We start from the raw sequence: 16,291 nt of genomic DNA on the forward strand, positions 1-16,291 counted from the left end.
TCACTTTGCCAAGTGCTGTCCAAACTTTGAAGAAAGTCTTTGGAGAACTTGAGCGGTGCTTTGTGTTTTAGAAGCGGCTGAGCCAAGGCTGCTGCCACTCGAGTGTGTGTTGCTATTCTCACTGTTGTCGATTTGAGAAATAGTAGTTGTCGATACTGTTGACAGAGTTTGTTTCTTTCCTTACTTTTATTTTTTTAAGGACATTGCCGACACGTGACTCATGTTCATACCAATATCATTTCATATTTGAAAAATCTAACTATCAAACTAAGGAAACGCTTTGCTTTTAGTTGCCGATTTAATTTTTAAAAAACTTTTTTTTAACTCCACAAAATACCTCTTGACTTATGCTGTGTTCCATTTGTAGTCAGTGCAGAGGAAATTGCAATAGGATTTCCAATTTAACTGGTCAAGATTCAATATCGGGTCCTTGGATTACCAGTTCCAAGAGCCAATGGGGTGTAACTGAACACATAATGGTTGGTCTGTAACATCGCGAGGATAAATGGAATGAGGGTGTTGACAGAAAATTGACCTTGATGTAGTTCAATAAGGATTTCAAATTTTACTTTCTACCATTCTGGCAGCAGCAGCTCATTCGCAGAGAGCTCAGATATGACAAGCAAAAACTAAAAAAATTGAAGTCCTGTATTGAGTATTCGGCCAATGTAATGTGAGTAAACTGCCACCAAGAATGTAGTATGAGATCGCAGTGAAAAACAATTGGACTCGCACCTGGTAATATCAATAAAGTCAAATGCTTATCGGCCAAATAGAATTGAAAACACGCCCTGAAACACACAGTGATTTCGGGACTGCTGCACTGTTCATTGGCGCCTGTTCTCCTGTGACTGTTGCTGGCGAAAACCTCAGTGTTTGTGAGTTAAGTGAAGTTGTTTTGTAGACTGCGCTCAGAAAAACTTGTTGCTACAATCTACAGGAATATTGTATAACGCCAGGATGTTTTGTGTTGGTGGGTTTAATGTTTCTCTCTCTTGAACTCACCAGAGAATAAACTTGTGCGGAATCTCCTGGACTGCAGTCCACAACGACTCATACATTTCTTTGTGCTTGTTCCTTTAATGGGGTTTCAAAGGAGAATTCTGAAGGCACCGTTAGATGTTTGTCTTCATTTTTTATCATGAAGAATTCTGACCCGAGAGGAAGTGAAGGAGACGCTGCAGAGATGAGGGTCGGAGTCGAGACAGCGGTGGAAGGAGAGTTTTGGCGACGGCTGGCAGTGTGGTTCATAAATGATCCCAGATGATGAGGACAGACGAAAACCTGCACAAATATTAGCCAAAGTTGGAGTTTTTCCTGTAAACATTTCCCACCGCTGATGAGCTCAGAGAGGTGAAGCTGTATGAAGCGTGGAGGAAATGTGTTTTTTATGGTGTGTGATTATGGTGATTATGTCTGTGTTGTAGGGAACCTTGGGGAGAAGAATGCTCTTCATTTACATAAATGGCAAAGCTTTAAAGCCTTTCAGTCTCCTAGGTGAAAATTAGCAGCTCTGTGTGTTGCTCTGGATGTTTCCACTTCAGAAGGCTGTTTTTTTTTTACTCCGGCTGAGCTGGGAATGAAAGGGAATCGCAAATGTACAAAATATCTATAAGTGCCCCTTTGGGTGAAAACAAATGAAAGTGCCAACCTTTCAGGATGGTGAACTGAAACGACATGAGATCTGGGTGAAATATCCTCCCAAGTCGCTGCAATGACTTTCAGGAGGATTGTACACTTTCACCGCCGGAAAGGCGGAATGAAAATACTGGGAAGTGAGTCCAGGCGCAGCCCTGCAGAATGAGAAATGCTTCTGCTAAGAGCAGACTCATTTATCAGCATTAAGTCAAATAAGGAAGCGATAGAGAGAAGTGCTGGCGCTGGAGTGAGATAGTGAGGGGGAGGTGCCGTCTGAAAGTACAATACTACAGTCCATAAAGGCTGTATTTTCAAGAGTTGTGCAGCCTGTCTAAAGGATCAGTCGCAGTTTTCAACGTCGCTTGGGGAACAACATGCCTCAGGGGTAATAATAGCAATAATTATTCTTGTTAATGTGTTGTTTATTGTTATTGTTGATATTAGTAATATATACTATGAATATAAACAAACAAGCAAAACGATTGCGCTATTTTAAGATATGAAAGAATGGAGATGGAAAACAAAATCTGATTTCTGGATAAAAAATTGAAACAGACAAACAACAAACAAAATCTTCCTGTTGAAAAATACGGTTGTAAAGGTTGTGACCACAAAACTCTACCCCTATGATGTATTGAAGAAAGGCAATAAATAAATACATTTTCATAAAATATATATATTTTTTGAAAGATTGAAAAAAACATCTGTATGTATCAAAAATTTGAAAAAGACGACAAAATGCAAAAAAATTAAATTAAAAATTACTGTAAAATAGTCACCTTCACAAAATTTCCCTAAAAAGTTCACAAAAATTGTCTGAAAAAAAAAAGAAAAGTCGCAGAAACTTCTTGAAATGGAAGGTAAAAATGCTAGTAAATGGCAGGTCCCACTCTATTGAATCTTTGAAAAACTTGGAGCCGGAGGTCAACATTTTTGTTCTCATGTTTTGCTGGAAAAAAATGTTTCTCAACATGTAAAAAAAAAAAACAAAACTAAGAATTCCAGAAAATGTACAGGGAAAAAAACCCCAACCTAATGGTGCATGAATTACAAATCTGGCAGGTGTGGAGAAATGTGAAAAATGAATGCGTGAAGAAAAACAAATCCATGTCACTTTTAAATAACAGACTTCGCTGGGTAAAGCGTCTGAATATCCAACAGCCGGTGAGCGCCATGCTTCCCTTTGATTAAAGGTCAGCGCGCTCCTGCGCGGCGGCGTCGCTCGGAGCTCCAGCTGAGGTTCCTGACACCATCATGCCACAGTTTATTCCCGAGCTCCATAGGACAATCATCTCTCGGAGCTCCCAGTGGCGAGGTCACATGATAAATCACCGCCGCCTCGTCCAGTGGCGTAAGAGAGACGTTGACAAGTGCATGAGGAGCTGAAGGTGTCGCCTGAGAGACAAAGGTCAGACTCTGACTGCGGGGCGAGCGGGTCACTCCTCACCGGTCACGCCAAACACTCACTTTGTCCTTCTAGCGCCACTGGCGGTTAAAGCAGGAGCCATCTGGAGATGGGATTCACTCTGTTGAACCATTTCAGTGGAACTTAAAATGACACGGTTATCTCACTAGATCACAGCCAGATGTTTGAGCGAGGGAGTCCAGATAAGGGTGTAGAGTCTTGGTCAAGGCCAGGACTGAATATGTCGACCTCTGTATTAGCAGGACGATCAATAACAACGCTCAGTCAGCGGGATATTTAACAGCCACCGAAGAGAAGGCTCGGCAGACCAAAGAATGCTGAAGGATCTGCTCACTCTCCCGCTGAACTCTGACCCCTGACCTGCCAAACGTGTGGCACTCCTTCCTTCCTTCATCGACACTCTCAACAGTCAACTTGTGCTCCCACTAAATCAGCATGAGTTTGGACAGGGTCGTGATCTTTGCTGGACTGGCTGGTGTTGGCTTTGCTGTCCTACTTTTGCTTGGCTCCTCATATTTGAGGTGTTTGATGGCGATCCTGGGCTCTTGGCCTCCTCCTCTGGCTGCTGGCTTGCTCACTTGGCTGCACCTGCCTGCACCTCACATAACACTGACCTTATTAATACAAGATCAATTTGTTATTTGGCAGCGCGTCTGAACCTGCCTGGACCGCTCAATATCTCCTGATGAGGAAATGATTCAAAGTGTGTCAATGTAGTGGAAAAAAAACCCCACATTCCACTTTCGCTTGAACTTCCCTGCACTTGTACTTGTACTTCTGATCAATTCAGAAGTACAGAGGAAAAAATGGCTCTTGAATGTCACATCTGAATGTCAACAAATTCCCTTTATGACTGGCTGCAAAACAATTGAAGAGTCTCTGTCTGTCTATCTATCTATCTATCTATCTATCTATCTATCTATCTATCTATCTATCTATCTATCTATCTATCTATCTATCTATCTATCTGTCTGTCTATCTATCTATCTATCTATCTATCTATCTATCTATCTATCTATCTATCTATCTATCTATCTATCTATCTATCTATCTATCTATCTATCTATCTATCTATCTATCTATCTATCTATCTATCTGTCTGTCCATCTATCTGTCTGTCCGTTCATGCATCTATTTATCTATCTATCTATCTATCTATCTATCCATCTATCTATCTATCTATCTATCTATCTATCTATCTATCTATCTATCTGTCTGTCTGTCTGTCTGTCTATGATCTATCTATCTGTCCGTCCGTCCATGCATCTATCCATCATCTATCTATCTATCTATCTATCTGTCTGTCTATCTGTCTGTCTGTCTATCTATCTATCTATCTATCTATCTATCTATCTATCTATCTATCTGTCTGTCTGTCTGTCTGTCTGTCGATGTATCTGTCTATCTATCTGTCTGTCTATATATGTGTCTGTCTGTCTGTCTGTCCATCCGTCTGTCTGTCCATCTATCTGTCTGTCCGTCCATGCATCTATCTATCTATCTATCTATCTATCTATCTATCTATCTATCTATCTATCTATCTATCTGTCTATCTCTCTGTCTGTCTGTCTGTCTGTCTGTCGATGTATCTGTCTATCTATCTATCTGTCCGTCTATCTGTCTGTCTATCTGTCTGTCCATCTATCTGTCTGTCTATCTATGTGTCTATCTATCTATCTATCTATCTGTCTGCTCACCCTGAAGTATGAATAAGCAAAGAATTTGACCTTGGAATGGACTCATACTTTTTTATAAACCGTCGAAGAGTTGGATTTTGGCTGTAAGATGGTTATGAGAAGTATTTGTTGTCTTGAACTACGAAGAAGACTGTAGTTGCTAGCAGTGTTTTTTTTTCCATTCCCAAACCTCAATGCTGCTTGCGTGTTGAGTTACCTTGATCGTTTTTGACTTCCAAACACCAACCAAAAATACGAAATCGACTAGTTATCAAGGACGTTATTTCACACAACAAATCAATAGCACTTTTCAGACACACGATTTTTGTTTTGCTCTAAATCATTGAAGCTGAGTCAGCCACGTGGCGTCACGCGCCGACCTCTCTCCTGGATGACTGCACACCGCCGGATGTGGCGACGCTATTAATATAAACATTGATAATGACTTCTCACCGAGAATCAGAGGCTGACAACATGTTTTCCACAATAGCGACAGGGCCACCCAATTATCTACAGATGTTAACTTCACACAATGCTGCTTCGCCACATCTGCTTGTTGGTGGGAGATCTCATTATAACAAGCGTGTTTTAAAACCTCAACATTGCGCGCAGTTTGGCACGTTGTGTCGAGCGTCACTTCCGACCGCTGTAAGTTTGCACGTCGGCATGAGCACTTTTGGTTTGCCAGCGCCTCCGTTATGCCTCCAGCTGTTTGATCATATTTAAATACTTTCATTACATCTAAATCAAAGTACTCTTGTGGGATCAGAAGTACAGTGGTACCTCGGTTCTCGACCACAATCCGTTCTAGACGGCCGTTCGAGAAGCGATTTGTTCGAAATCTGAATCGATGTTTCCCATTACAATGAATGGAAAAAGCAATGATGCGTTCCAAGCCTTAAAATAGTCTTTTGTAGGAGTGAATGTAGAGTGTCTGCTGCAGGTGGCTGTTCCTCTATGTGTGTGGCCGCTGCATGTGGGAGGGGTTGCCGAGTGAGTGAGGTCTCTCCAGAAGTGAAGAGGTGCCCGGTGCGTGTCCAGCTCTGAATGTGCGCTTCTGTGCAGTTTGGCTGTGACAAAGTCATAAACCAAGTCACTTAGCTCTGTCCCAGACTCGCCTCATCCCTGTCCCAGCTCCAGCCCACAACAGGACATCAAACCCTGGAGTGGAGCCTCGGAGGTGTCGAGAGCGAGCGCTAATCTCGAAATTTTTGTTCGAACTTCGATTTGTTCGAAGTCCGGGACGCTCGAAAACCAAGGTGCCACTGTAATGGAATTTTCTGGGGGAAATCTTTCCAACAACTACACCAGCAACAATACTTCTAACAGGAAGAAGAATATTTCATTCAGCATTTTTGCCACAGGTGCCCCTTTTCTCCCACCAAACTATGCACATGTCTGGTGGTGGGGTGGGGCACACTATTATCTTGTGGGGTCCATTTGGCCCTCAAGTTTAAGACCCCTGCTTTACAGCACAGAGAGAGATTGAATTCACCATCAAGTATCCTGAATGGCTGTCTTCCTCTCCTCTTTCTTTCGGCTGCCGCCTCCAACGTTGGTCCAGCGCGCCCCTCTCCACATGTCCACACCATCTGGCCAGCCTAATTCTGTCTGTAAACTTCTCCACATGAGCTGTCCCTCTGATAAAATCATTTCTGATCTTGTCCTCTCCAGTCACTGCCGACGACAGCCTCCGCATCCTCACCTCTGCTCTTGTACCTCTGCCCTCTGTCTTCCTGTCACAGCGCTGGAACAAGTAACATGCTCTCACTTTCCTTTTCAAAAGTATAGCTCTGAACATGCATCTATATCCTCTTTATGTACCTAAAAAGTGGATCCCAACATCTGTCACACACAGCTGTCATTGTTTAGCAAGCAAATACAGACATAATAAATTGAGTTGACTCATCCTCATGCACAGACTCTAGGATTCAGCCGCTGCTTTCAGGATTGCTTTTACTTTGAATTTATTTCAATGTAGTCAAGGAAAAAGTGCGCAGAGGGTTCGACATTTCAAATCACGGCTGTAGCATTGCGGCTTCTTCCAAGGACACAGTTGGACGGTGAAGATGCTTGTGTGTGTGAACCTTCCAGCAACAGGACGTGTGGTGTCAAGTGGAGGTCTCATGCTGATAATAAAATTGGCTCCTTTTATGGCAGAAGCGTGACATGAAGATCCCCTGCAGGAGAGGGATGATGACATATGCGCACACTCGTGAGGATGCGTATCGCTACACTGCCGGTAAGTCGCCTTAAAATATCTTGCATGTGACGTTGTTGATGGCTGATTTAGGCAAATGCCAGTGTCGCCATGTCCAGGGTTATGTTTAAACTCGGGGTGGGAGTCGATTTAAAAAAATGAATCTAGTTAATGAGAGAATTTGTGATGAATCTCAGTCAATCGCAGTTTAATGGTATCAGAATATTTGCCACAAGAAGCCACATTTGAATGAATGTGGTATATTACTGAACCAGATGATGGACCCATCCATACATTTAAACAACAAAATATTGTTTATTTTGCATCAGTTTGACAGTAGCCCAATAAATGACGATGGTGTCTGTATTCAAGTTTTTATATCACCTTTTTTAAACTAAAGCTCTTTTAATGTCTTGAAAATATTTGTATAAGAATTTCAATGTTATAAGAATTTCAAGTCCATTCAGAGTAGTGGAAACTCTGGCCATTGTGTAGCGAAAAACATCCCTGAACCAAAGCAAACAGAAGCTTTTGTTTGCTTTTGTTCAGGGATGATTCCTCCATGTTTGTTGTTGTTGTTCTGATCCTAGCTGCCACGTGTCTTGTGCATCAGTGGGACTGAAAGGTTCAGTGTTGTCTGGAGAGCAAACTGTTAAATAAAAAAATAAATTAAATTAAATTTGTTGTAATTAATTAATCGTAATTATCTTGTTAAAGTCCCACCACTAGTTTAAAGCTCCATCACATTATATTGTGTTGGCAGAAGCTCCTCACTGGTTTTGAAATACAGTTGGAATTAGTCAGTTTCAGTTTTTCTCTGGAATAACAGCACACACTGTTGTCACACTGTAGTGTTTTTGGCTTCAGTTTGTTGTTGGAATGTGGGACGCAATCAGAGTTCATTTAGAAACCCATTACGTCGTCAGTCCCCAACGGGTTTCGCACGTTTTTATTTGATTGTTTTGACCGAAAATAGCAGATTTTGCTGCACTTTTTTTAAAAGAATTGCTGTGGAAGTTGTGGTCATTTGTGGCTCTGGAACAACCTGATGGAAAATAAGTGCCTTTTCAAATGATCTTGCAAAAAACAGTGTAACTTTTTAGCCTAAAAAAGTTGCTTTGATATGCTTTAGTTGGTCAGCTGCTCATTAATAAAGGTAATATGAACGGTAACTGGCCATATGTTACAAAGGTACGGGATGTGGGGTGTTAGAAATGGTGTCAAAACAGATGGATCTCGCAGTGGTCAGCCATGTTTGTTTGCGTCCGCCTAGTATGATATTCAGGTGACGCCATGCTGCGCTAGTAAGTTTCGCATTTTAGTTCCGTCTATTACACATGTTTGAGTCGCACATGACTTCATCTCGATACGGATGAAGCGAATATGATGACGCACATAGAGGGGAAAGAAGACGTGACTGATGCGCGACAAACAGTTGAATAAAGTAAGAGCATGAGAGCATTTGAATCGACGGTTATCTTTAATACATAGCATTACCTTGGTACGCTGAATGTTACACTCAGTGTCTTGGACTAAACTTGGCTAAAGTCGGTCGGTTCACTTCCGAAAAAAACAACCAAAAGTGCTTCTTGCTACTGTGCTCAGTTGCTTCTGCAGCCGCTGCAGCATGAATCACCATGTTTGCAAACGCTGCCCTCTAAGAGGATGTCGCAGCCATGGAGGCTGCAAATACATGACCTTTAAAGCTGCTTTGTTGAGCAATCTATTCTTGCACACATAGCAGGACGCAGCCTCCATGTCCCCAGTAGAGTCAGGTTGATTGAGCATGTCCTAAATTGGATCAACCGCATCTCGCACGTTGGGTCCGAGGAAACTTCTGGACCGCACTGCTGCCAAACCTTATTGTGATGTATCATGAATAATGTGACATGGAAAGCCACTTCACTCCCACTAAAATAAATCATTTTAATTGGTCCTCGCTTTGAACTTTAGTCTTTGGTCATCCATCGCGATTGAAAACTTAGATTTTGCTCACTTTAGCCATGCAAGTATACGCGTCAGCAGCAAAGTTTTTATTATTTTTATTCATATGTGAGGACTTTTTAGGGCAGAAAGTGATTCTCTAATTGAAGAATTATAAGAGTAGCATTCTGTTGCAGTTGACATCAGCATCAAAACAACACCTCAAATGTTTGCTTTTATTCACTAGTGTTTTCTAATATGGCTACCTCACCTAAGAGCCTGTATGAGCGACATATTTTAGCAATTTACCGTCAGAAACACGGGGATTTGTTCCCCCCTGTTTCCTTGTTCAAGTTATTTGTCGATGGTATTTTTCAGGATGTAAACACCAAACTGTGTGACACTCAGTGAGATGAGCTGATTTCAGAGCGTGGGGTGTTTGTGTCGCAGTCCTCCCTGTTCACTGCTCTCTCTGGAGAGAGTGCACTTGTCATCGCTCTGGCAGACAAGTTATCCTGCTGCTAAACTGTTCATTAAGACAGTGACTTGCTGGCAGAAGATCAGTGGCCGGGCGAATCACTGGAGTAGACTTTGGATTGGCTTTGAGGGGTTTTTCTTTTTTTTGGAACACACAGACGTGTTTGTGAAACGTTTCCTTCATGGGTAGAGTTCAAACAAGCTTGGCTGCAGTCATCGGTTTTATGGGACGAACTCGATCTGTTCTGCCTTAGTAGCAGGGTCTGTAGGAAAACCACAAATCTCACTCCCTCTCAACCAAACACACACTTCCTCATCTCACTTCCCCCCTGCTAAAGCGTGACATATTGACTGTCATCTCATGCAGTGATGGTTGGGCCGCGAGCGCCCCCTAGAGGACGGCTAAACGTTTTCTTGCTTTACACCTTTGGGCTGTGAGGGCGGCGAGACGCTCAGTTTTAATACACTTACAATACTTAATACAATACACTGAGTCACTGAACTGACTTGACAGCTGCAAATCTGTGATAGTTACCAACTACGGCGAAGTTCTTGAAGACAAAAATGATAAATGATGTCGTCCCCTCCAACAGTAAAAACTGTTCATGATAGTACCTGTTGAAGCAGTTTTATATTTATATATTTATATTATTTATATTCATTTTATATATATATATATATATATAAATTGTGACATTTTATGGCAACACTTTTATTTACACTTCATTTATATCTTCTTTGGAGTTAACATAAAATGTACTTTTTTATTTTATGATCTTCAGACATGGTTTTATTATAAATATTTGATCAAGAATTGTATTCCATTTTTCCAATTTTCTCTACAGTTTGCATCAAGTGTTTTTTCCCCCCTTTTCTTTAGTAAATTTGATGAATATGACTTGCACCTGGTTCTACTGCTTTTCGATGACAAATATCTTTGCAGTGATTCACAAGGCTTTGGTTTGTTTACGTGTAAGTAGATTAAATATGTTTATTGATCACGAATGAAACCAAGATTAATGATTCAGTTCTAGTACTTGAATGGGTCCTGGGCCCATTTGTTCGGGGAAAGGTCGGGCCCCGAGATCAAAAAGGTTCTGAACCCCTGATCTAATGGACTGTAGCATCTGTAGCGGCACTTCGAGACATTAAAAAATGGTGGTTTAGATAAGTTCAGACAACATGGTTTAGAACCTTTACTTTGTGTAGGTCAATTGTTTTAACATATCAGACAGTCAGGTGAAGCACTGCCTACGGTGTCAGTAAGCGCCTCAGGAGGGGAACATCAGTGTTGCCGAAACATCTTGGCGAGTTTTATTTTGAGGACCAGTCCTGGTTTCCACGTATTTGTCTTCAGAGAGGAGTAGCTCTGATGGTGACATCTAAGGCCGCCAGTAGTGACCATTGTCGCGGAGGAGTTGGCAAGTGTGGGAAACGTTTGATTCAATTGAAAGCCTATTGCGTCAACACGTGGAAGGCTAAAACCTTTTGGGACGGAAACGTCTATTTGACAATCATCACTGAGTGAGAGTGAGTAAAAAACAATAGCTCCGGAGTTTGGAAGCGGATCGGTCAAATCCGTGCCTTTTCTTCACCTTCCACTCTGCGTCACAGAAACATTTTGCCTTACAAACACTGCATATAACTTAATTCACAAGAGGAATAGTCCCCTGAAAATGCAACATTTTAGGAAACATCCTGCATGTTTGAGTCGAAAAGATTCCGTGGTATAGTGAAGTCACACAACTGAGCATCGATCTGGTGAGGGTGACTACTGTACTTCAATGAGGAATACAGGGAGTGAATGTTCATATGCAGGACTTTCATCCACATGCTGATTCAGTGTTTTTTATGTTGTGCAACAGCATCTGACCGTCTGCTCACCCTGTGAATCACTCAGTCACATGTTCTTCAACACATATTCTTAACTATCACAAGGTGAAGTTCTGTCCAGGCCGATATTTAAACTTAGTAGTTGTTGATGTGTGGAGTCTGGCGGTGCATAAAGTACTTGGTTCCTCGCGCCATCTGAGCTGCTGAAAAATGTTCCCGTTCACTGAGAAATTCCTTGATGGTTACAAATACTTCAGAGATCATCACCTCCTTTCAGCAGCTTTTACTGGACTGTTCCCAAATGTTAATGTGTGTGGAGTGAGTTTAAAGGTGGGAACCTTTCACAAAAAAATGTATTGGACTTGGAGAGAAATTCCCCTGACAGTGTTGCCAAGTGAAAGCGGGATTTCCATGGCTGTTTATTGAATGAGCTGCGCTGCTTTCGTCCTGTTAAAAGGAGAAGTGCAGATGGACGCTGATGATTAGTCAAAAGTCCCCAGTCCGGTCCATTTCCCCAGAGCCACGTTACGAGGGGAGACAAATTTCCAGCCCGTTCGCTCACAGCCGCGAGCACTGAAAAAAAAAAAAAAAGAAAAAAAGACCCTCACCTCTCTTTAAATGTTTCTGCTATCAGAGTCGCGAGTGCCAGTCAGATCTCAGCGGAGAAGAGGGGAAAAATAATGGATGTGACACATTAAAGATGGTCGCCCCTTCTCGACTAAAAGCCCTCCACCTTCTCTCCCCTCTCGCCGTGAGGTAGACGATTGCTCAAAGCCGCCAGGGCTGACGGTGGCTGCAGATGGCGCCGTGCCAGGGGAGCGAGATCCGCAACGCGAGCGAGCAGCTCCTGAGATTTTAATTATGCCCTAAAAAGGAAACAGGGAAACAAAAGTGAGAAGCGGTGTCATATTAATAATTTATACTCAACAACAGAGCAGCTGTGGGACTCTGAAGGAGTCAGAGCTCTTTGGAAAAGTTCTCCAACATGATCAGTCACTCAATATATTTCTTAGATGAGGAGTGTTTGTGAAGGAAGTGCAGACCCACTCTACTGACTGGTGGGTCTAAAAAAAAAAAAAGGAGTCAGGTACAGAACAATGTTTGGTCTATGAAGTATTGTTCCCCATAAAGTCAGAGTCTTGACTGAAAAGGAGTCAGTGATTTGATCGTCATTTCAGTGTGGGAAGGATGCTTCCTGGACGAGTCAGAGACAGTGTCATTTATCATTGACATGAAGCGACATGAAAATGTCCCTCTTGACTTGACTGTGTGGTGTCAAGGTTTGACCTGGCGCACTCCTGGACCCTTTCAAAGGTTAAGAAAATGTACTTTTTACTTGAAGGAATAATTTTGTATCTGATCCTTGGAAGCACTTTCAAGGTACAGGTACAACTCTGATGATGTATCTTGAAGGTACCGAAATAAGACTCGCAGATTCACACCAAACAACTAGGCGACACTAGCACCTGAACAGTTGCTGGTTCCAAGAAAGCGGCTTCCCCCACCACACCAGTCTGCCGGGGTTGGATCTTAAGCTGGTGGAACGTCAATGTGGTGCATCAGAAAGTCTAAAGTGGAAGAAGGAAGCCGCTGTTACTGGGTCCTTCAGAAGCAGAGTCACGAGGTCCCAGCTAGCGCCACCGATTGGCTTCTCTTCTGTTTCACTTCTGTCACTTGACATGTGTCGCTCAACAGCGCCACAGGTTGCCGCACGACAGGTTGCCTCGCTACATTGACTTGTGACTGACATGTAAGTGTAAACATACCTTTTGAAGTACGGGATCAAAGGTCCCAAATGTAACACTATTTCATGCTGTTGAATGGTAGCTTTTAGCTTTGTAACACATGAAAAGAAACGTTGCAATATTAGTAAACCCTTGTGTTCCTTCCTGAAAGGACGACTAGAGGTTTCAGTGATAGAAGAGGTGTCCAGACACAACTTTGTACATTAGTTGGGTCAGTCAGCGCTACACATTTGCAGTAAAATATGTGGAATTAATCGATGCCAGAGTCACATCTTTTACTTTAAATATCTTGGATAAGTGGCTTTTAAATTGATGTTAGATCCCAGTGGAACATTATGGCAAGTTTCTTTTGAGAAATGATATGTTTCGGTTTTTAGCGCCTCGATTCTTCTTTGTCATGCTAGTCAGCGAGTAAATGAATGCCTACACTGTTTTTTTTTTGTCTTACTAGATGCGCAGAAAACATTTATGTTGAATGGTTTTGTCATGAGGAATGGACCCAAGTGCAGTCAGTGCTGGTCGACAGATGACACGTGAGACGAGATTAAATCTAACAGTTTAATCGATGGAGACAAATAAATAAATAGACAGACTAGTGACTATGCACTAAAGGCGCAGACGGGGATGAACACACTGGGAACTGGGAGAACAGAAAACACACCCCGAGCTAAGCCCCACAAGGTGGCAATAAACTAAAAGCGTTCGGTGGCGGTGGCTATTCACACGCACACATGACGGGTAAACTAAGCGGATATATGTTTAACTGAAAAGTGAGACCAATAACTGCTCACACGCGGAATGAATGGAAGTTTGAAAAGCTACGGAGGTAGAACGAGGAAGGACGTGAAACAAAGAGTTGTGACAGAATAAGAATTCATGTGCGGGAGGAATTCAGAGAAGTCGAACACAGGAGTCTTGGAAGAGTTTACCCGAGTGGAGAGTGGAAATCTACCATCTGGCAAACGTAGCTGGCGTTGGGAGGACTCTATCTCAGAAGGGATTGATGAGACAGTGAGCGCTAGCTGCGTTGGCCTGTAAAGTTGGATAGGGAGAGAGGAAACGGAAACGAGAGGGAGTAACAAAATAAAAGCACAAGGAAGGGATGCGGAGGAAATACAAACAGAACAAAAACAGACAGATTAAAGTGCGGACATGACGGGTTTACTCAGAAAGGTCTTGAGCTATTGCTACTGTACGCAGTCCTAGTGCATCTGTTAGCTTAGCTTCTAGTCAGAGAAGCTCAACACAACAGCAAACGTGTTGCTACAAGGCACCAATCGTGGGCGGGATGGACACTAACTTTGCATGAAAATGTAAACATGGTTACAGATGCTTCTGTTGTGAAGGTTCCAGGTGAAGTTTAACCTGCACATCCTTGACTTCCGGCGATATATTAAAATCCCCCGTCAGAATCCAAACCTTAAGGTCAGGTATTCTGCTGACAAAGCCGACTGGAGTTGATCCCGCAACACCTGCTGTTAGGAATGTCAGGGAGACAAACGCAAGGCCTGGAAATTGTTTTTAACAAATGGCAAACATCTGTAAGTAATGAGGCGAAGGATCATTTCCACTCCCAAATTTAATCTGTTATCCGTGTAAGTTTGCTTAATCGTATTCCCTCTAATTGTTTCCGCTATGCGGCGTCTGATTTTATTAAAATGAATGCGGAGTCATTTATGCTCATAAACAATATGCAGCAAATGCTTCTCGCACCAAGTTTGGGGAGGAATAATGCGACTCCACGAGGGCTCGACGCATAAATTAAAAGCTGTTTCACTCCAATAATGAAATATTGTGAGGCTCATTTGTTGAGGCTGAGAGCCGCCGCCTGCTCCAGCTATTTCAAGCCATTTAGGAGTTTCCATTTGGCCAATTGCCGACGGCATTATCTATATTGTGTTGATACGCCATAAAAATGGAGTCAATACATATCGGATATATGCCTCATTGCAGAACACGCGGGTTGATTGCTGCTGTGTGATTTATTCCCCAGGACAACGACGGGGGAAATGCAGTAACAGATTGAAGACAAATAGATGAATAATGAGACAAAGATCAATAAATGAGAAATGGGCATAAAATGAGCGCACAGTCGCACTATCACACAGTGGTGGTGAGTGGTGAGTCGCCTGCTTCTCCCGTATTCAGCAGTTTGTCATGCAGCCTGACAAAGAGACAAAAAGCGGCTTTCAGAAGGCCTGACTCATGCAACCACACATCTCTGCCTAATGGGGGCCGCCATCATTCAGCATGAAAGGGAGGCGGAGACGTGAGGAGCACTGGTGGAATGTGAGATAACACGTAGAGCGTCTCAGGGATTGTCATGTTTGGCCGTTGTCGAGTCACATTTCCAGTCCACGGTTTCTCATAAAAAGGAGCTTAGCTTGGTTTGCTCATCGTGGGGGTCAGTCAGAGTCCGGAGCTCTTCAAACAGGAGACGGTCATGAGAAAGCCATGCGACTCCTGTCAGACACTGGCAACCGCTAACTGAAATTAAAGTGGAATTGGAAGCATTATTACTGCCATTTGTGAACAGTTATTATATTGTTATTATATTATCAGAGAAATGCTGAGATGAGCGGTAACCAGGATACTGAGTGGTGCCCTCTGACTGACCTCAACCTACATGCTAGATTTTTACTTATAGTGTGTTAGTCTTTTTTTCCAAGGAAGAAAGTGCCCATTTTCCTGCGATAATAATGGTAATAAAGTAATAATTATAATAAAAAAGCAACAGAACGTATCTGCGCCAAACAAATCAGAAAAAACTGTAATATTATTATTAATAGTACTGATCTAGTAATAATAATAATTATAAAAAAATCTTGTTGTCTAATCTGAGAAGGAATATTAAATAATAAATAATATATAAATTAAATAATGTAAAATAAATAAGTACAAATAAATACAGGTAAAATTTTAAAAATCATTTCAATCTAAAAAAAAAATTACTTATTTGACAAATATATTTTTTATATGGTATGAGTGTCGAAAAAATATATATGTATAAAGAATTTTAAAAAGTATAAAAATCAAAAGATACATTTTTATACACTTATATACTTTTTTTCTAAAAATAAATAAATAAACATTGTGACGATAAATATTACATAAATATTTTGATGTTTTTCAAATATTCAGGATCAACATTTGCAAATCTGATTTTCTTATGTGCAGAAATCTGGTGTTTGAGTTTCGTCTTTGACTTACAAACCATTTTAAAAACCGAATCCATGTTGCTTTATTGTCATGAACAGGAGCGTAACGCCAGTGAAGTTGTGTGCTTCTGCTCATCAGCCGCGCGCGAGTCGATTTTAGCTCATTAAAATGTGCTAACTGAAACACCCACTGAAGAACTGTGTGCAAAAAGATT

The 16,291-nt window shown here is 41.8% G+C and overlaps 1 long non-coding RNA gene across 1 annotated transcript in view; it reads left to right on the plus strand.

The window, feature by feature from the left end:
- Positions 1-1,971: 1,971 nt before the first annotated feature.
- LOC128769656 (uncharacterized) overlaps positions 1,972-16,291 on the plus strand; it is a 35,404-nt gene continuing 21,084 nt past the window's right edge. The window contains exons 1-2 of the long non-coding RNA XR_008416420.1: positions 1,972-2,023; positions 6,901-6,982. This is a non-coding gene — a long non-coding RNA (uncharacterized LOC128769656). The remainder of the gene's footprint in view (positions 2,024-6,900; positions 6,983-16,291) is intronic.

The sequence above is a fragment of the Synchiropus splendidus genome, chromosome 13 (assembly GCF_027744825.2).
Source record: "Synchiropus splendidus isolate RoL2022-P1 chromosome 13, RoL_Sspl_1.0, whole genome shotgun sequence".
In the NCBI taxonomy this organism is placed as follows: Eukaryota; Metazoa; Chordata; class Actinopteri; order Syngnathiformes; family Callionymidae; genus Synchiropus; species Synchiropus splendidus.